Genomic DNA, 22,342 nt, shown 5'->3' on the forward strand with positions numbered 1-22,342 from the left:
GATGGCTTTGCGGATTGTGTAGTCGGAGTAACCATTAGCCTTAAGAGCATGGCGTACGTGTTTGCGTTCACTGGCACTGTGTTCCTGGTCGGATATGCATTGGGCTCTATGGTGTAGAGTCTTGATGAGGGAATTCTTCTGGGATGGATGGTGGTGGGAATCCGGTTTTAGGTAAGCATCCGTATGGGTGGCTTTCCTGTAGACAGAGTGACTCATTGAACCATCAGATCTCCTTTTAATTAGGACATCCAAAAAGGGTAGCTTGCCATCTTTTTCGACTTCCATGGTGAATCTGATGGCTGGGTGTATGGAATTGATGTGGTCGAGGAATTGGTCTAGAGCAGGCCGGCCATGTGGCCAGATGACAAAAGTGTCATCTACGTACCTCTTCCATAAGGTCGGGCGTAGAGTGGCAGTCTGGAAGGCGTCAGTCTCAAATTTCTCCATGAACACGTTGGCTACAACCGGAGATAGGGGGGAGCCCATTGGGGTGCCCTCAGTTTGTTTGTAGAAAGTTCCATTCCAGGTGAAGTATGTATTGGTTAAGCAGTGTCTCACCAGGGGGGTACCCCAGCATTCAGTCCTTGATGAACCAAGTCTTCAATGATTGCGATGGTGTCAGGCACAGGCACCTTGGTGAACAAGGAAACCACATCAAAACTGACAAGCAGGTCGTCTGGGGACAGGGCAATCCCCTTGATTGTCGATACCAGGTCAGTAGAGTTTAGTACCGCAGAGGTGGTTTTTCCAGTGAAAGGCCGCAGGATTTCAGACAAAAAACGAGCCAGTTTGTAGGTGGGGGAGTTGATAGTAGAGACAAAGGGATGAATAGGTGTATCTTCTTTATGTATCTTTGGCAAGCCATATAAGCTTGGTGGCCTGGCTGCAGAAGGTTTCAACGAGAACTGTTTGGTTTGATCAATTAATGCGGTTGAATCAGAAATTATTTTGTTGGTTTTAATGACAAGGCTGTTGGTGGGGTCTCTTTTTACTTTTTGTATAGCTGCCATTGTTGAGTAGTTCTTGAATTTTGTTGTTGTATTCTATTTTGTCCATGATGACAGTGGCATTACCTTAGTCGGCTGAGAGGATGACAATGTCATCCCTCTTTTTTAATTGAGCTAATTCAAAACGTTCATCTCTGCTGATGTTGCTAGCTGGCATCTTAGCGTTTTTTAGGGTTGCAGCGATTTTAGATCTAGCTACGTCTGCAGCGATGTGACCCAGGCCCTTGAGGGCCACATCTACTCGGGCAATGATATCATTAACTGGTATATGTCTAGGTGTGACTGCAAAGTTTAGTCCTTTAGCTAAAACGGATTTCAGACCATCAGAAATAGAACTGTTACTGCGATTAATTACGACTTTGTTAACGTCTAGCTTTTCAGTGTGTGGGTCCGGTCTCTTGTTTGAGAGGCGGTTGAATTTGGAAATCAAGTTGTCCTTACATTTGGTCGACATAGCGGCAGCTGAAGAGGCAGTCATATTGTCTACATGTTCCCAATCCGATGTGGACATTGTTGCAGTCAAAGATAAGTGTGATTTGTAGAGTGTCTTGTCTAACTGATCTAGTTCGGTGCGCGTAAATCTGATTTTCTCTGAGATAAGTGCTAAGCTAGTTCTAGACAGAATTCGTTAAGCATTAGAAGAAGTTACAGCACCAATGGTTAGTATAAATGCGATTGGTATTACCTTAGAGTCGCGGCATCTCTTTAGAAAAGTGAGAGACTCGATTAGCTGAGCCTTCTTATCCAGGAGTTTGTTGAAAGCTCTTAAAGTTTTGTGGAATCCCACCCTGTAGTGGCGGTTAAATTTCGATTTAAAGCTTTCGTCACTGCAGGGATTCATCTCTTTGGTTCTTTCGGTAAAGTCACGTAGAAGGGAAATAATAAAATAATAAAAATAAACCTATTAAATAACTCTCACGACGTTTCGGCCACAACGCAAGCAGCCGTCCTCAGGTGAAGACCAAGTCTGTCGGGGAGACAGCGTCTGAATGAAGCACCACCACGCTTGGAGCATATATTTAAGCTGGGTTGGAAGGGGAAGAGCGCCTTGACAAAATAATTTGCATATCAAGAGGAATTTAGCATATTTATGGGAATTGCAGATATGGGATTAGTACTACTTGTGAAATGCGTAGGAGGTGGGCGGGGGGTTTCAAAGTCATATTATGCCCGTACATTATGCAGGATTAGCAGTATCAAAGGGAGGGGATAGGGGTAGCATTAATAAAGGGAAGGAATGTTAATAGTATGTAGCTGCAGTAACTAAACCACCACGTAAAAAACTAAAGTATAAACTACATAGTATCATCAGTATACTAAATATACTCTCCAATAAGCTGAGCTACTAACAGTAAGTAATACATTACAATTCTATGTCGGAGAGCATATTTAGTATACTGATGATACTATGTAGTTTATTCTTTAGTTTTTTACATGGTGGTTTAGTTATTGCAGCTACATACTATTAACATTCCTTCCCTTTGTAGAGGTGTTACGAGAGGAGCGAACAAACACACCAGGGGTGGTTATGCCAGCACGCGGAAGGATGCTTACATCCACGTCTGCACCGTTTAGCCTGGCGGGCTAACACGGCGCTGTGTTCCCCCACGGCCCCACCCTTCGGTGGGGGAGTTGCTATATAAGGCGGTGAGCCGGTGGGCTCGGGGTTCGGTGTTTAGCTTAAACCAGCGAAGAAGGAAGACCGGCTAGATAGGCCCTGGGACTCCCCTGGATCGCCACCCTTTAAGGACCGACCAGGGCAATTCAGTGGCATGGCCCCGAGAGCCCAGAACCGATGTTCTTGTAAGAGCCGGTCTGGGGACTCAGGGTGCCGTAATCCCAGCTTGGCCAGAGCTGGGTCAGCTAGCCTCCCTTAGCTCTGTAGTGGAGGACCTGGGAGTAGGCTAGCTGGGATAGAGATTGTGGGATCTTCCTGTTAGACGGGTGAAGGGTCCGATACCCCTTCGAGTGTTGTATCCCTTGGCCTGTATATAGTGGAACGTTTAATAAATAAGTGTGCCTCCGACTACGTCATCCAAGTCTCTTTGAACCTACTACAACTGGAGTCAGAAGTGGTCTTCTAAAGATGGATACAAGACGGACGGCTTGTACCAAGGAACCTGGGGAGGAGGACACCTCGGCCGACTCAGAGCCCGAAATCGCCGAAGGCGAATCCGAGCAACCGGGGCCGAGTCCACCCACACTGCAGCAGCCGGATGGGTGGGGACCGTCGGCTGACGGACTGTGGGTGGCTTACTCCCGCCTGGCGGAGCTACTCTACGCGGCAGCCGCCACGTTGGAGGAAATCACTTGCCTGGGGGTTGGAGGAGCAGCACGGGGCGACGTCGGACGACACGCAACACTAGTTCCCGCCATTTCAACGGGGCTGGAGGTTGGATTTGCCGCCATCAGTACCGTGGGTGCTGAGGGCGGGGCCGGGCTACATCATGTGACCGATAGTCGCCGACCAGAAGCCGCTATGTCATCAACAGCGGCCGGCGATGGCGAATGCCAATCAGCGGCCAGCGCGTCACCAGCAGTGTGACCGCTGATGGCGCCCGCCGTTCCCGCCGATACTGTATGGATTGGCGGGAATGACGGTTTGCGAGCTACGGCTGCGGAGCCCTCGTTCCAGCAGTGATTGCCGGTCCTCAAAGAGTTTGTGGCGGAAGACGGCGACTGGGGAGCCTTCCAAAGACGTTTCCTCGCCCACCAAGAAATGTCGCGATGGACGGACGACGAGGCACTACGCGCGCTACCGGCGATGCTGGACAGTGACGCCCTCGCTACCCTCACCTCGGCGCCAAGATTGGCGCTCGCCATGCTGCAGACGGCGCTTCGACTCCTGTATGCAGTCTACGGACCACCTTCTAACTGCAGACAGCTTTTTTACGATCGTCAGCGGGGCGCCAAGGAATCGCCCCTGGCATACCGCACAGCTCTCCTGGCCCTGCCGAAGACGGCTTTCCCGTGGATGGACGAGGAAGGGGTGGACGCTATGGTGGCTGAGAAGATATTGCTGTTGGCGGACGATTTGGACATCGTCGTCTTGGCACAAAACGACAAGGAGATTTGTTCCCTGCGGGCCGCACAGCACATCCACGCAAACTTGCTGTCCCAACATCGCAAGGCCAGCAAGGCGGCGGCCAGGCATACCGTGGCTGCAGCCACCCTCCCATCGGAAGAGGTCTGCGCTGTGGGTCGCCCGACAGAGTGGAGATCCGTGGGCCGGCCAGATCGGGACGGGCCGAGCCACCAGGATCAACCCAAGCCATCTGGGGTGCTCATGCGGTGCTACAACTGTGGCCTCCTGGGCCATGTGGCTTCGGGATGCTGGGCTTCTCAACAGCGCGGTGCGACGCCTCGGCCGGACGACGCGCCTCTACCCAAGGCTCACCAGCAAACTCCGGCAAGTCGTGGCACCCCACATGTTTGGCCTATGCACACACATGTGACACACTCACGCACTGCAACGAACGGGGGTCAGAAATCGCCTGTCGTTGCGTCGAAATGTGCCACGATGGGGAGGGCGTTCCAACCGGGCCAGTGGTCTGAGTTGGCCCATCGCGTTGTTGCCGCGTCGGCGGGGTCGTCGGTCGTTTTGGGGCATATTGATGGGGTTGAGGTGCGGGTCTTAGTTGATACGGAAGCATTGGCGACAATTGTGTCCGATTTAATTCATAACATTTTTCCCGTTCAAAGCCGTCCTTTGCTCCCCGTTGATGTTCCATGCTATGCTGCCAACGGGGGCTCGCTGGGCATTATCGGACATCAAATTTGTATTGGGGACATCAAATTATCCAGGACGGTATTGGTCTCCTCCTCGCTGGCAGTTCCGTGCCTGTTGGGGACGGACTTCTTGGCCAAAATGCCAATTCGAATCTTGATCGACCAAGGCTGCATCGAACTCTCGTCGGGCCGACGTATGATGTTCTTGTCCTCCCCCACTACTGTCCGTACAGCATTTGCGACGGTACAAGCGCTTGTTACGAGGACGGTGCGTGTACCACCGGGGGCTCAGATGCTCGTGCCTCTTAGGCTGCGTCGACCATTCGCTAAGGGGATTGGGGATCGGGGTGTTCTGTTGGGACCGTCTAGGGCCGGGGTCAATGGACCTGATATGGTAGCGGCCCAGACCATTGTGAAAGGGGACGGGGACCCCTTCATCGCGGTCCTCAATGTTGGGTTGCGAACGGCTGTGGTTACCTCAAGGGACCGTGCTTGCGCACGCAACGCCGGTACCCTGTGAGGAACCGGTCATTGGACAAGTGAGCACCGCTCCTCCGTCGCAACCACATTCGGACCGTGATGAGGGGTGGCTGGATGCGCTTTGCGCGGGATCATCGGACCTTTCTGACTCACAGCGTGATAAGCTACGAACCCTTCTGTGCGATTTTTCCGACGTTTTTAGTCGCCACAAATATTATACTGGCTGTACTAAACTGCTGTGACACCATATTGACACGGGTGACAGCGCGCCAATCCGCCAAAATCCTTTTCGGTTGAGTCCCGCCGAAAAGGATAATATCAAATCGGCCGTAGACGACATGCTAGCTGCGGATATTATATCCCCTTCTACCAGCCCTTGGGGTGCACCCATCGTGTTAGTTAAAAAACACGACGGCTCCTTGCGGTTTTGTGTTGATTTTCGTTGGCTAAACAAGATCTCCGTAGCCGACGCATATCCGCTTCCTCGGATGGATGAATCGCTTGACGCCCTGGCGGGGGCGCGGTTCTTCTCCACATTGGATTTACTGTCAGGGTTCTGGCAGCTCCCTCTGGATGAAGAATCTAAACCTAAAACAGCTTTCCGTACGCCGCATGGCCTATTTCTATTTAACCGCTTGCCGATGGGGCTCCACTCAGCGCCGGCAACTTTCCAGCAATTAATGGAATTGGTCCTGGCTGGGTTGCAATGGGATTCTTGTTTGATTTACTTAGTCGATATCATCGTCTTTAGTAAAACATTCGACGAACACCTCCAGAGGTTGCGGGCTGTTTTCCTCAAAATGCGGGCTTGCTAATTTGAAATTTAAGCCGCATAAATGTCATTTGCTCCGCGAATTGGTGCGGTATTTGGGCCACATTGTCGGATGGTCAGGTATTGCCACAGATCCCGCCAAAACGCAATGTGTCAGCTCCTGGCCGACTCCCACCTCGGTGGGGGAGGTCAGGAGTTTCATTGGGTTCGCATCGTATTACCGACGGTTTGTCACCGATTTCATGACGATTGCTCAACCCTTATATGCCTTGACATCAAAGGGGGTCAAGTTTCACTGGGGATAGGAGGAGGAGGCTGCTTTTCGCTCCCTACGGGACGCCCTAGTGGGGGCTCCGCCATTAAGTTATCCCGACTTTTCGAAACCCTTCTTGCTCGATACGGACGCAAGCAACACGGGCATTGGGGGCGTGCTTTCCCAGGTTGTGGGGGGCGTAGAGCATGTGGTAGCATACGGCAGTCGGGTTTTGTCTCCGGCGGAACAGAGGTATTGTGTTACCCGTCAGGAACTATTGGCAATCGTTTACTTCATTCAGCAATATCGCCCATATCTGTACGGTCGCCATTTCACCGTCCACACAGATCATGTGGCACTGTAGTATGCCTTGTGGGTTCAACAGCCATTGGGACAATTGTTCTGATGGTTGGAGATTCTCCAAGATTTCAATTTCAAGACTACATATCGTAAAGGCATTCGCCACACGAACGCAGACGCTCTGTCGCGTTTGCAGCCCACCTCCGAGTGCGCTTGCCTCCTAGGTTCGGGGTGTTGCAGACCTCCGAATGTGATCTCTGATTCGGTCCTTGCGGCCGCCACTGATGCGCCTTCAATTGCGGGTCCTATTGAGCAAGAAGGCAGGGATTCCTTGCTGGGATTGTCTGTTGCGGAGTGGGGGCGCCTCCAAATGGAAGACACCTCCCCTCCTCGCGTTGCGCCATCGCATCGGGGGATCTGGTCGGGGGGTGGAAAATGTCCACTCGTGGGGGTTGCTCCAGGGTCTCTTGATGCATTGGGACGGGAGATCCCGCCGCCACCGGCTGGTGGTGCCTTCCACACGGAGGGGTAGAGTGGTGTGGGCTGCTCACGAGCAACTCCTGCACCTGGGGACTCACAAAACCCTTGCCATGCTCCAGCAGGATTTTTCTTGGCTGGGCATGGCGAGGCACATGGATGATCTTGTCGGGTCTTGTACTCAGTGCGCGCAACGGAAGCCACCAGCAAGGGGGTCCAACCCACCATTGCAGTCTATCAAGGTTTCCCGGGTTAACGAACTCATTGCGCTTGATATTTTGGGCCCATTCTCCGCTACACCTAGGGGAAATAAATACCTATTGACCGGGGTGGAATATTTTATGCGATGGCCTATGGCCTGACCCCTCGCCAACCAGTCGGCAGCAGCCATCGCGGAGGCCTTTGTCCAGGGCTATTTCCTCGATAAAGGTACTCCGGAGCGGCTGCTGACCGACCAGGGGAAAAATTTCACGGGTAAACTTCTCCACGAGGTGTGCGAGCTCCTGGGTACGAAAAAAATCCGTACCTCCCCATATCATCCGCAAACTGACAGGATGGTGGAGCATCTGCATCGGACTATCACGTCCATGCTGTCTCAACAGGTGTCTGAATCCCAGACCGACTGGGACCTTCATATTCTGGGGGTTTTGGCGGCCTACAGAATGGCTCCTCATGCGGCGACCGGATTTTCGCCTTTCTTCCTAATGTACGGTCGCGAGACTAACCCGCCTGCCGCGATTCAACTGCGGATCTCCGTGCCGCATGCGAAATCCAAATTGGCCGATCCATGTAAAATTCAACATCTCTAAATTGACAGAGGCACGGGAGGCAACCAACCAAAATTAAGACCTCCGCCAGAGGGCGAATGAAAGGCTCAAGCTGGGCCGGGTACATGTGCTCCGGTGGAAACCGGGTGACAAGGCGTGGTTGCACTGTCCCCAAGTTCCGCTGGCGACCTCGTCCAAGCTGTTGCGGCCGTAGCGGGGGCCCGTTGAAGTGGTGCATGTCTTGCGGCCACAATGTGTACGTATCTGGTGTACCCCTCGTGGTTGAAACCGTTCGTTGCACCCCATGTTCCTACCACACACACACATGGCCAAACATGTGAGGGGTCCACCGACTCCCAGAGTCTGACTTCGCTGCATTCGCCTGACTTGCCACTGACTGTTCCGCCTCCAGGTGCACCAGGATTGACGTGCGTGCGACCGCCAACCCCTCCCGGGGGGATCGGGGGTCGCTCGTCGGCGAAGCCAAACACTCTCGCACCCGAACTATTGACACCCACCGCCGGACCGGCCGGGGCTGCCCCTTGTGACGGTCCCGCAGCAAGAACGCGCGCCAAAACGCGCAGACTTTTGTGAGGTCGGCCACTCGTGCAGCCCTTGCTGGGGTCGCGGGGTGGGGGGTCCTTGAAATTGTATATATATTGGGATGGGGTATTTACTTGGGGGGGTGTGTCGGGTTATTTGTTGTTGTCGTTGTTGTTGCTGTTGTTGTTGTTTACACGAGGCACACACGGGTTTGGGGGGATGCATTTTTATTGTAAATTTTGTTGCAGCCGGGACGGCTGCGGGCTGTACAGGGGGGGGGTGATGTAGAGGTGTTACTGGAGGGCGAACAAACACACCAGGGGTGGTTATGCCCGCACGTGGTAGGATGCTTACATCCACGTCCGCACCGTTTAGCCTGGGGGGCTAAAACGGCGCTGTGATCCCCCACGGCCCCACCCCTCGGTGGGGGAGTTGCTATATAAGGCGGTGAGCCGGTGGGCTCGGGGTACAGTGTTTAGCTTAAACCAGCGAAGTAGGAAGACCGGCTAGATAGGCCCTGGGACTCCCCTGGATCGCCGTCCTTCTAAGGACCGACCAGGGCAAGCCAGTGGCGTGGCCCCAAGAGCCCAGAACCGAATGTTCTTGTAAGAGCCGGTCTGGGGACTCAGTGTGCCGTAATCCCAGCTTGGCCAGAGCTGGGTCAGCTAGCCTCCCTTAGCTCTGTAGTGGAGGACCTGGGAGTAGGCTAGCCGGGATAGAGATTGTGGGAGCTCCCTGTTAGACGGGTGAAGGGGCCGATACCCCTTCGAGTGTTGTATACCTTGGCCTGTATATAGTGGAACATTTAATAAATAAGTGTGCCTCCGACTACGTCGTCCAAGTCTCTTTGAACCTACTACACCTTTACTAATCCTACCCCTATCCCCTCCCTTTGATGCTGCTAATCCTGCATAATGTATGGACATAATGACTTTGAAACCCCCCACCGACCTCCTACGCATTTCACAAGTAGTACTAATCCCATATCTGCATTTCCCATAAATATGCTAAATTCCTCTTGATATGCAAATTATTTTGTCAAGGCACTCTTCCCCTTCCAACCCAGCTTAAATATACGCTCCAAGCATGGTGGTGTTTCATTCAGACGCTGTCTCCCCGACAGACCTGGTCTTCACCTGAGGACGGCTGCTTGCGTTGTGGCCGAAACGTAGTGAGAATTATTTTATTATGTTTTATTATTTTATTATTTCCCTTCGACGTGACTTTACCGAAAGAACCAAGAAGATGAATCCCTGCAGTCATGAAAGCTTTAAATCGAGACAGAGTACGGCTAAAGATTTGCAAATGAGTCCTGGACCTGACAAGTGAATGTCGCCAATGCCAATTGTGGCCAAAATCTGACCGAAAATTCCTAGGGACCGGCCGTTTGCAGAGGCAAGCTTTAGAAACCATGTCCCAAATGATGGTCGCCGACGCACCGGTGTCAATAAGGATGCATACGTCAATGCCTTCGACCGTCCTCATGACCGCGAACGAACCACCGCTGCCGCCACAATACAGCGACCCAGGGCCGTCAACCCACTGCAAGTCCGCAACCCACGACCCTGAACCCGATGAGTGATGTGAGTTAGAGGGCTGTGTGTGTAGTGTACCGCGACTCACCTTAGGGCCTGGTGAAGAGAAGGAGCGATGATCGGCGGCCGGTGTTGATGAAGAGGATCCTCCTTGTCGTACACGGCACCCCAAGGAGACGTGCCCGGGCAGGCCGCACTTGAAACAGACGACGGGCCCGCCCCTCTGACGAGAGAAAAACCTCGCCGGCCCATCTTACCCGCCCCGAAGGTCCTCCCCGGGATTCCTCCACAGTGCTGCAGGACTCGAAACCCCTGTCTGTAGATGCGGTCCGCCGGTGGTTGCTCCCTCCTGCGCCGGGGGTGCAATACCCGCAACCACCCCGCCTCGTCGCTCGATATGGAGGTGAGCCTCCAGACAGCGGGCGACCTTGAGCGAGGTAATGTCGTCGTCTTCCGTGGCTGGTATAGTGACCTGAAGGTCCTCGGCCCACGACAGCAGCTTTTCCAAGACCAGGGAGTCTCTCCCCACCTAGTCCATCTCGGGGAAGGCTGCCTTGGCAGACGCCAAAAGAGTGGCATGTTAAGCAAGGGGCGTCTCTGCTTCCCCCCTTTTCCGCATGGAGAACTTGTGGCGCTTGGCGGAATCTGGAGCAAAAATCGCCTCCATTTGCGTCAGGGCTTGCGGTAGCGTCTTCTTACATTCGTCAGGAATGGCGTCGAGGGCCGCCAATGCATTGTCGTTGAGCGTCTCCTCTTCCGTCAATTCACGAGGCTGCAGGCAGCCATGAAGCGGCAATAGAATGCCACCCAGTCACTGCCTGCTGATGTGAATTCCCGGACAAAAGGGAGGCGCTTGTTTAGTCCGCGGGCGGGAGGCAGCGGCGTTGGTGGGATGACGACGTTGGCGGGAGCACCTTCTCGCGGTAAAAAAAATTTTGGTGAGCTCCGGTGCACCGCGCGCTCCTGCGGTTTCCCGCAAGCGCGAAACAGCTCCCACCAAAGTCCATGGGCGCGTGGCATTGGCATCCCATAGTCGTCCTCTGCTTGCAGGGTGATGGTGAAAGCAGCGCGGACGTCGGGAGAGTCGGCGGGCTCCCGCATGTCCCACAGCACAACCACTTCCCACGCGCAGAAAACGGCCATGGAGCCCCGCGGCCACAGCGTCACGCAGTCATCCCATGGTCGCGGGGCGACGACGAAAGCAGCGCGAGTGTCAGGAGAATTGGTGGGCTCCCACACATCCCGCGCTACACCCGTTTCCCGCGGTCGTGGCGTCGACGACTCTTTGTCCTCCTCCAGCAGGGCGGCTGCGAGAGCAGCGATGGCGGAGACAAGGTCGATAAAAAGATTCTTCCTGCCGCGGTGTTCCTTCCTTGGCGGCAGCTGTGAAGTGGGCTCCAGATCCTGCTGCCGCACCAACGTACAGAATTCGACGCTCTCCATCACCGGGGCTTCAGCACCCGAGGCCTCTTGCGGGATCAACTCGCCCTCTTCGTCGTCGTCCAAAGACAACTGGGTGAACGCTCGTCGCCTAGTGAGCATAAGTCTTCAAATAAGCTAGCTACACCTAACTAACAAACCACTTCTGACGCCAGTGTAGTGTTTGTCAACTGAGGCGCACCCACACTGTTGTAGGAGGCAACGCGTTTATTAAACAATTCACTTTCCACCGGATTCTGTTGCTAAGCGTGGCTAACTTCCTAGGCTGCTCACTATGTGCGTGTGTGTTCTAGCTTGATCCCTGAAACGAGCCCCGAATCCCCCTTATGCTCCCCCTTTATCCTTTGTCCCCAGCCCCGCCCCTTGCTGTATCAAGGAACGCGCCCCTGCTTCCGGCCACGTGTCCTTAACTCCTCCAATCGCGGCACCGCTTCAGGTCACGTGCCCTTGACTCCTCCAATCGAGGCCCACTGGTCACGTGCCCTTAACTCGTCCAATCGGGTATCGCTTCCGGTCACGTGCCCTTAGCTCGTCCAATCGAGGCCCACTTCCAGTCACGTGCTCTTAGCTCATCCAATCAGGGCACCCGGTGTACGGCACCCCTCCAACACTGTCGCTGACGCGACCCACAGAGATATACTCTCTACATGTGTATGGATAGTATGGATAGTCCTCGACTTACAAACATTGTTGGTTCCTTTGGTCAGTTCGTAAGTCAACCTGTTCGTAAGTCGGAATGTAGAAATGTACCGCATTTAAATGCCCATGCGGTTAGTGTCATGAAATCTGTTACAGTTAAACCAAAAAACTAAGCATTGTTAAACTCATAACTAAGAAGAAACATTTACATTTGCATGTGTAGAGGAGTAGAGGAGAGTGGTGGCGTCGTGTGCGCTGTCCGGTGCGGTGACCTCACGAGACGTGGGGTCGCACGCGCTGGGCAGTGCACGTGACGTCACCCCTCCTAGGGTATTTAAGGGAGACCCCGTAACGTAAGCGAGGTCACTGGAGAAACGGGGATAGTGGATGGGGTAAAGAGGGAACCAGGGATAGTGATAAGTGTTAATAAACCCTGGCGGAAGCCCCTAACTCAACCTCCGTCTCCGAGTACCTCCGTCTACTACTCAACAACTGGTGTCAGAATTTTACACCGTCGCCAACATGCATAAAGCGGGCGCACGGCGTAAGAACCCACCGGCACATGACTTGGAGGGTGCCGAAGGCGGAGAGGAGGCTCCAGCAGTGACCCCGGAGCCCGGGACCTCGGTGACGGTCCCCATGGAGGGGAGCGGGCCGGAGCGGGAGGAGTCGGCTGCGGGGAGTGCCAGCTCACCGCCGCCAGAGACGGAGAGCATCCCCGCAGCTCTGCTGCAGCAGCTCCTGCAGGCGGTGGGGCAGCTGACCGTCAGGTTGGCCGAGGTGGAGGCACGGACGCAGCCAACCACCCCGCACTCGGGACAGGAGCAACCATCAACTGCCAACGTTGAAACTGCCGCCGTTTTATCAGCGACCGCTCCACCGGAAATGGCCGCCATGTTGGCTGCGACGCAATCCGCGGCGGCCATGTTGGCTCGGGAGCCGTATGCGGCCGCTGTTACGGCTGCGACGCGGCGGCCGGCGGACATTGTTGCTGCGACGCCGCAAGTCGGCGCCATGGCTGCCATGGCGACCGCGACGCCGCGTCTCTCCACCGACGCGGCCGGGGTTTCTCGGCACGCCGCTCCTGCGGGACCAGCCACCGGCGACGACGCGGCTCTACATCAAGCTGCGCCCGCCGGGGGGGCCCCGGGTAAGTACGCGCGTGCCGTCCTCGCCGGGCCACCGGGGTGGGCAGCAGCGGCTGCCGCTGCCGCGTACATCGCCGTGCCACCGGAATGGGCCGCGGGTGCTGCCGCGGCTCAACCTGTCGCCGCGCTCACGGGGCCGGCCACCGGCGATGCCACGGCTCTACACCTCGCCGTGCCTGCGTCCCTTGTCATGGATGACGCCGCGGCTCCGTGTTATACCGCCGCGTCTTCGGCGTGGCCAATGGAGGCTGCAACGCCGTGGTGCCTCGCCGCGTCGCGAGAGGTTGCCGCGGCTGCGGCCGCTGTCCCGCACCTCGCTGCGCCAGTGGGGTGGGCCGCGGGGGCCGCCGCGGCTCCGTGTTATACCGCCGCGTCTTCGGCGTGGCCCGGGGAGGCCGCAACGCCGTGGTGCCTCGCCGCATCGCGAGAGGTTGCCGCGGCTACGGCCGCTGTCCCGCACCTCGCTGCGCCGGCGGGTTGGGCCGCGGGGGCCGCTGCAGGCCCGAATTATACCGCCGCGTCTTCGGCGTGGCCTGTTGAGGCTGCAACGCCGTGGTCCCTTGCCGCGTCGCGGGACGACGCCGTGGCTTCGTACGCCGCCGCTGACAGGTGGGTCGCGAAAGCTCAGGCGCCTTCACACCTCGCTGCATCTACGGCGTGACCCATGGTGGCCGCAACTCAGCCGCACTTCGCTGCGCCTACGGCGTGGCCCATGGGGGCTGCAACTCAGCCACACTTCGCTGTGCCTACGGCGTGGCCCATGGGGGCCGCAACACAGCCACACTTCGCTGCGCCTACGGCGTGGCCCATGGGGGCCGCAGCACCACCGCACCTTTCCGCGTCTTCGGCGTGGCCCGCGGGAGCCGCAATGCTGCCACACCTCGCGGCGCCGCGCGGCCAATGGCAGTGCCGGTTACCCAACGTTGCGCCGTTTGTCGTGCAAGGGGGCGACTGGTCGGCCTTCCAGGACCGGTTCGATGCGGCATACATGTCGGTCGGCTGGTCCATGGAGGAGGCCTTGCCGGCGCTTCCGACCTGCTTGGACGAAAGGGCTCTGCAGGCCTTCAAGTCCATCCATCCGGCCAATCGGGCTACACTCCCGGCGGCCTATATCCAAATGGCCAAGGTTTTTGAGCCGCCGTCCACCGCGCAGCTAAAGTTTTCATTGCGGCGGCGGCAGGAGGGGGAACTGCCGCTGGCCTTCCGCTGCTCGCTCCTGGCCCTGGCGCAGGCTGCATACCCTGACCTGTACGGCAGGGCACTTGATTCTATGGCCTTGGGGAAGCTGCTTGACCTGGCAAGGGAGCTAGGAATTGCTCTGTCGATCAACAATGATCGACAGATCACATCCTTGGCGGTCGCCGAAAACATTCAGGCGCACATCTCCCTCCGCCAACGGCCTCAGATGGCGGCGTGTGCGGGGGTCCCGACGCCGGACGGGGGGCCACCTCTCAGGGGGTGGACACCCTCGCGACCCTGGCGATGCCCGATCGTCGAGGAAGGGGGGCGGGTGGTCGCCGTCTGGAGCAGCAGGGGCGGCCGGGACCTTCCCGTCCACAGGAGGCGGACACGGTGGCCTGCTTCCGCTGTGGTCAGCGGGGCCACATTGAGCGGGGCTGCCGGAATGCCCCGGGGGCCTTTGGAAAAGGGACTCCACCTTCTCCCAGACCCTCCTTGGCATCGGGTCCGGGGCCCCAGGCGAGTCGCGACGCATCATCTGCGCGGCCGCTCCCTTCACCTCATGCATCTAGCGGGGCTAGGGCCCATCGTCATGGGGTTGTCCTCGAAGGGTCGGGTGCACCATCGTCATCACCCCCTCAATGGCCCAGACAGACCCGCCACTGGGATGCGCTTGCGCATAGGATGGTGGCGGCAGCTGCCGGCTCCTCAGCGGTGGCAGGATATGTGCAAGGGGTGCACGTTCGCCTCCTGGTGGATACGGGGGCGTCGGCCACCATTATTTCTGAGGCCATTTTTGGGCTGCTACCCCGCAGCGTGGGTCCGTTAAGGCCGGTTCGCGGGGCTTGTGTCACCACGAACGGCGACAGTTTGGGCATCTTGGGCCACGTTGTAGCGTCGGTTCGGGTTGACGAGATTGAGTTGGCCGGGCCAATTTTGGTCTCCAGGACCTTGGCAGTGCCATGCCTCTTGGGGACCGACTTTTTGTCTAGGATGCCCATCCGAATTCTCGTTGACCAGGGCTGTGTGGAAATGCCATCAGGGAGGCGGCTGCAATTCCTACAATTGCCTACCGTCCTGTCTCCCTTGGTCGCCGGTGTACGGGCCTTGAATAAAGTGCCGGTGACCGTACCACCGGCGTCACAAATCCTGATACCCCTTAGGTTGCGCAAACCGCTCAAAATGGGCTCCACGGAGACGGGTATCCTCCTGTCCCCGTCAAGCTACTTTTCAAGGATGAAGGGGTTGGTGGGCGCCTTGACAGCCGTGTCGGGGGGCCAGGACCTTTTTTTGCAGGTCCTCAATTCGGGACCCTTGCCGGTCGTAGTCCCGGCCGGCGCCGTCCTGGCACACGCGACCCCGGCTCCTCCACCCGAGAGCGCTGCCCCGGATGGAGGGGTCGTGACGGGCGTGATGCGCACGGGGGACCCCGACGCATCATGGATCGCCACGTTGTGCGACGAGAATGCCTCGTTGTCCTCCGGGGAACGTCGGCAACTCCGCGACCTCATCGAGCGGTTCACCGATGTGTTCAGCCAAAGTAAGTTTGATCTGGGTCACACTACTCGTTTCAACCACCACATAGACACGGGCGACGCGGCCCCTATTCGACTTAATTCCTACCGCTTTAGCCCAGCGGAAAAAGATCATGTCCGCTCGGCTGTCGAGGAAATGTTGGCTGCGGACATCATCTCCCCATCTACTAGCCCTTGGGGTGCCCCCATTGTGCTAGTCAAGAAACGGGACGGGAGTCTCCGGTTCTGCGTCGATTTTCGTAGATTGAACAAGATCTCAGTGGCTGATGCATATCCATTGCCTCGCATGGATGATTCCCTGGACGCCCTCTCGGGCGCGCGGTTCTTTTCGACTTTAGATTTGCTCTCCGGCTTCTGGCAATTGCCACTGGATGAGGCCTCTAGACCCAAAACAGCGTTCCGCACGCCCCAGGGGTTGTTCGAGTTCAATCGGCTTCCTATGGGTCTCCATTCGGCCCCGGCCACCTTCCAGCGTCTCATGGAGATGGTCTTGGCGGGGCTGCAGTGGGAGTCTTGTCTAATCTACTTGGATGACGTTATTGTTTTTGGCCGTACGTTTGGCGAGCACTTGCAACGCCTTGAGGCGGTGTTAGTCAAAGTGCGTGCTGCTGGCTTTAAATTCAAACCCCAGAAATGCCACTTGCTACAACCATCGGTGAGGTATTTGGGACACATTGTTAGCACGTCAGGTGTCGCCACGGACCCGGATAAAACGGCTTGTGTCCGGACGTGGCCGACTCCCACATCTGTCGCGGAGGTGCGTAGCTTCGTTGGCTTCGCATCGTACTATCGCCGGTTTGTCCGCGATTTTGCGACAATTGCGAAGCCACTGCACGCCCTTTCCGCCAAAGGCCAAAGGTTTCACTGGGGCGTGGAGGAGGAGGCGGCTTTTGCGGCGCTTCGCACGGCCTTGGCGGATGCGCCGCCCTTGGGGTACCCGGATTTTACGAAACCCTTCCTGCTCGATACCGATGCCAGCGACACGGGAATTGGGGCTGTCCTGGCCCAGGTGGTCGACTGGGTTGAGAGGGTGGTAGCCTATGGCAGTCACGTTCTGTCCTCGACGGAACAGCGATATTGTGTGACCCGGAGGGAGCTTTTGGCCATAGTTTATTTTGTTCAGTTGTATAGACCATATTTGTACGGTAGGCTGTTAACGGTCCGAACTGACCACGCGGCCCTGTAATATTCGCTGTAAATTAGTCAGCCCTCGGGTCAGCTGTCTCGCTGGCTCGAAGTGCTCCAGGATTACCCCTTTGATGTAATCCACAGGAAGGGGACACAGCATGGAAATGCGGACGGTTTATCCCGATTGCCGGCAGGCGGCGGGTGTGCTTGCGCCCTGGGCTCTAGCCGTTGCAAGGCCCCAGGGGACGCCGCGGCCCAGTTGGTCGCATCGGCCGAGGCGGACACCCCTCCAGGTGCGGCGGCGCCCGCGGATTTCGGCCTTGGACTTCCCCGGGAGGTATGGTCCGGCTTGCAGATGGAGGATTCCTCTCTGCTGAAGCTACGGCGCTGTGTCGGACATAAGGCCCGGAGCTCAGCTTCGTTGGCTGCCCCGGCGATCGCCGTGCATGACGGACTACTCATGCGTTGGGATGCCCAATTGGAACGCTATTGTGTGGTTGTGCCCACTAGCCTGCGTGGTAAATTAACCCGAGCCATTCACGAGAAGCTTATGCACCTTGGCTACCACAAGACCTTATTGACCCTTAAACGGGACTATTACTGGCCGGGTGTTGAGGGTGACGTGGCACTGATTTTGAAGGGCTGCCACGACTGCGCGCGGAGGAAGGCCCCAGTTGTCCGGGACCGGGCCCCGCTGCAGTCCGTCCGGTTTTCTCGCGTTAATGAGCTCGTGGCGCTCGACATTTTGGGGCCATTCCCTGCATCCCAACGGGGCCACAAATACCTCTTGGTGGGCGTTGAGTACCTCACACGTTGGCCCATGGCATGGCCTTTGGTCGATCAGTCAGTCTCTTCTATCACCGAGGCCTTCGTCCAGGGGTACGTGTTTGACAAGGGCGCGCCGGAACAATTGTTGACTGAGCAGGGGCGGAATTTCTCGTCTAGGTTGCTCAAGGAGGTGTGTGACCTCCTTGGCACCAAGATAATCCGCACCTCGCCCCACCACCCCCAGTCAGACGGGATGGTAGAGCGCTTGAACCGCACCCTTACGTCCATGCTGTGCCACCAGGTGAACACGTCCCAGTCAGACTGGGACCTGTTCGTCCCGGGGGTCTTGGCGGCATATCGGTTGGCCCCTCATGCCTCCACGGGATTTTCGCCTTTTTATTTGATTTACGGTAGGGAACCGGAGCCCCCAGTGCACGTCCAGATGGACGTTGGCTCCTCCAAGAAGGGGTCGGCGGTGCCGACCCCTTTGAAGGTCGCGCTTGACCGGCTGCGCGAGGCGTGACAGGCCGCTGCCGAGAATTCCGCAAGCCGGCAGGTGGCTAATGAGCGGCTGCCCAAACACCAGGCAGCTGGCCTCCCGTGGGTAGCGGGTCAAAAAGCGTGGCTGCATTGTCCCCAGGTCCCCGTTGGCACATCGGCCAAATTGCATCGCCCTTGGCAGGGACCCGTGGAGGTTGTGGAGGTCCGCCGGCCGCAATGCGTCCGGATTCGATTCGGTCGCAGGCAGTGGATAGTGCACCCGTCCCGGCTCAAACGTTATGTTCTATCTACCCTGGGGGATCCACCCCCAATTCCGGAGCGGCCGGCTGATGATGTATCCGGCGTGCCTGACCGGCCGGGTCTCGTTGACGGAGGTGACGTCCGACCTGTGTGTGTCCCCCCAGGCCCCTCCCGAGAGAGGCCGACAGAGACCCCCCGGTCACCGGAGGCCACGGCGGTGGGCCTGTTGCCCGCTGATTGGCCACCTGCACGGGTGGCGGACACCGCACGAGGGAGCGGGCCAGCAGCGCATACCCGCTCGAAGGGGATGCGGCTCCGGTGACGGCCCTGATGGCCGTTCAGCGGGCCCAGCCCCTGGCGCCCGTTCGGCGCTATCCGGCGGATGAGGCCTTCGGGCTCTATTTGTTTTGTTTTTTTGTTGTTGTGGTTGTTGTTACTGTTCTGCTTGAAGGGCCGTGCTGCCCTAAGGTTGAGTTTTCTAGCAGCCGGGTTTACCTTCAGGCACACGAACTCGTGATTATTCGGTCTTCGGTCCGGTGTGGGGCCCCGCTTGCGGGTTGATTGCAGCCGGTGCGGCTGTTTTTTTTTCACGGGGGGGGGGGTGATGTAGAGGAGTAGATGAGAGTGGTGGCGTCGTGTGCGCTGTCCGGTGCGGTGACCTCACGAGACGTGGGGTCGCACGCGCTGGGCAGTGCACGTGACGTCACCCCTCCTAGGGTATTTAAGGGAGACCCCGTAACGTAAGCGGGGTCACTGGAGGAATGGGGATAGTGGAAGGGGTAAAGAGGGAACCAGGGATAGTGATAAGTGTTAATAAACCCTGGCGGAAGCCCCTAACTCAACCTCCGTCTCCGAGTACCTCCGTCTACTACTCAACACATGTAATACTGAAATATACTGTATAGTAAATAAAACATACCATAACGTTGCATAAACAGAAACAAATTCTGTTTCTGTTTCACCTACCTTGCTTGTCGTAAGGGGCGCAATGAGTCACCATAATTGCACACATACAGTTCAAGTTCAAGTTAATTTATTAGGTATAGCCCTGTGAGCCATTCGGCTCTTGAATCGGGTGCAACCGCAACAAACAAAAAACAAAAACATGAACAAGAAAACATCTTAAAGTGAATATGTGACTAAGTGCAAACAGAAAATCCAAGAAAAGACCGCAAAATATTGCAGATAAAACACCGTACACCAACACTGTGTGTAAAAATCCCAGTAGGATGCAAGTCAACAACAACAACAACCACAAGACAACTTAGATTAAGGCCATCAGTCTTACTCCGTACTACAACAAACAAACATTGCAAAACCAATAAACTTTTCGAAATCACCAAAATAAAGCCATGAAAAAATGAAACAGTGATCATAGGAACTGTGACGGAATTTTCACAATAAATGACATAAATAACATGTACTACCAAATCCCTGCAGTCATAGCTGACTGCATGAGTCACTCCACAACAGCAGGAGCATCAATCGGAGTATTATAATTTTTCAATGCACCTTTAAGATCAGCACACTAAATCAAAACACAGGTCATACTTTGCAGCGATCATCCGGAGCGAAACATTGTATTTTAGCCCACTGAATAGCACTGGCAGCTAGGGGTGTACAACTCCTTTAAAGCAGTTTTGAGTAAAGATCTCATAGGTAGTGACTCAAGTTGCAATTTATTGGCAACAGCATTCCAGACACACACTCACATGACAACGATCCCTCATACAGCCTTAACAGACTGTTGGAGAGCAACACGTGAGTGGGCGAGTACCAAACCCGGCCACCATTGACCACCAGACTTCCCAGTGGCGATATTTCCACACCGAACTGGTTACTCATTCGAGACTTAGTCGTCCTAAGGAAGGCCCAGGACCCATTCAGATAATTGTCACTGGTATTAGTCGTAGCAGGAATGTAACTCAGGTTACCGGGTTAGTAGAGCAGCGTGCTAAGCATTTCACGACTGCTCCCGCCACATGAATACCAAAACCTATCATGACGTCACAATTACGTGCCAGGCTGGGTGCACTTTGAGGCCACGTGAAGTGTCAAAAGCTCGCTGACAGTAGGTCACGGGAGAGACCCAGGTGCTATTGGTTGACTGGGTGAGATAACTGGCAGATACACCAGCTGTGCCACCTACTTGCCAACTTGCTGTATTTTAGCTGCCCGACACTCCACTCATTGTTGTGAGCATCGCTCCTCTGCCCTCCATGGTTGTTGGAGGGTGACTGCCTCAAACTGAACAGTAGCATCCTTCACGAGCCTCTGCCAATAGAGGTCGATCTTAACACCGCTGGTACCAGTCTTTCGCAAGTCCACTTCGCTCCACATCCTCCCCTACTGCATCGGTCTATATTTTCTTCAGCCCGTGTCGTGCCTGTTTAATAATAATAATAATGGTTCAATTTGTAACACGCGCAAATTTGCAGACGTAGTGGCCGCAACTCAGAGGCGCAGAGCCAAGCTCAGAGTCGCTTGAAAGCATGATTGTAGAGGTGAGTTTTTAAATCCTTTATATTAAGTTCACTTGCTTGCTTGCGCGCTTACGACCGTGCAAATCTTTTGGTCGTTTTTTAACCCACTTGCCGTGATCCAATCGAGCTGACATTTTGCACACAGACTCGTTGTGCGTGACAATTAATTTTCGTAAAAAAAAATTCCAAAATTTTACACTTTTTAGGAATTTTTTTATATTTAATTACCAATTGCTTAATGGTGGCAGGCAATCATCTGACCCATAGATGGCAGCCATCTCAAGCCAGAGGACGAGAGGACTCTAGCCGCCACGCATATAAAGGATTTATAGTGAAAAACTTTGTTTTTACGGGTTAATTTTTTAAGTCTCTCTTAAAAGAGGCGATTGAGGTGATGCTGCGAATGTGCAGAGGGATATCGTTCCAGACTGTTGGGACTGCCACCGAGAAGCGTCGCATAGACATGACCATCCTGGATCTTGGTATCAAGAGGAGGTCGTGAGTCGCGCTGCGCAGGCATCTGCCGTGTGCTGAGCTGCAAGTTGTCAATAATGAAGAAAGGTACGGCGGGCAGGCGGATATGAAGGCATTGTGGCAGAGGCAGGCGGTCTTGTATGTGACCCTACTGGCGATGGGTAGCCAGTTGAGAGCACGGAGACAATCTAGTGAGTCGAGACGGGGATGAGTGTGGGCAATGACGACGCGTGCTAGGTTGTTTTGTAGTCTTTGAAGTGTCTTTAGGTTGCCAGCAGAGGTCCGGACTAGGTCGGAGTTGCAATAGTCAAGGCGAGACCCAACTATGCAACATGCCAATGTGTTGGCAATTTCAGTAGAGATGAGAGGACCTATGTGTCTGAGAGGCTTCAGGTGAAAGTTACATGAGTTGATGTGCCCAGCCAAACCGATTTACCCGACCAAACCGAAGCTGTTTGGTCATGCGGTAGTTGGGCATGCGGGCTACGTGATCCAGCCAATGCAGCCTTGCCTGCCCGAGGAGCTCACTGATAGGAAAATGTACAGATCTTTAAAGAATTTGTGAGCTCCTCACACAATCCAGCCTGGTTAAACCCAGGATGGATCGTAGGCATGCCAGACTGAATGTTTCTAACCAGCGCAGATGTTCAATTAGAGGGGTCTACGTTTCACAAGCGTAGAGAAGGGAAGGCGGAGTGACAGTCCAGGTAGCTTCCACAGCATTACACAGCCCATGAAAAAATAATGCCTCTTGACTGATTAGGAGGAGACCTCTGCTGTCAAACCAGCGTGCACACACACGCACGCCAAACAAAATCTTTTTTACCAGGTAAGGCCCACTGAGCTATATCGCTTTTTTCATAAGCCACACTCACTTCCACACACACACACACCCACTTTCACAAAGACACTCACTTTCACACACATGTCCGCGCGCACACATA

The sequence above is a fragment of the Lethenteron reissneri genome, chromosome 63, assembly GCF_015708825.2.
Source record: "Lethenteron reissneri isolate LAM-NWPU_2019-01 chromosome 63, ASM1570882v1, whole genome shotgun sequence".
NCBI lineage: Eukaryota > Metazoa > Chordata > Hyperoartia > Petromyzontiformes > Petromyzontidae > Lethenteron > Lethenteron reissneri.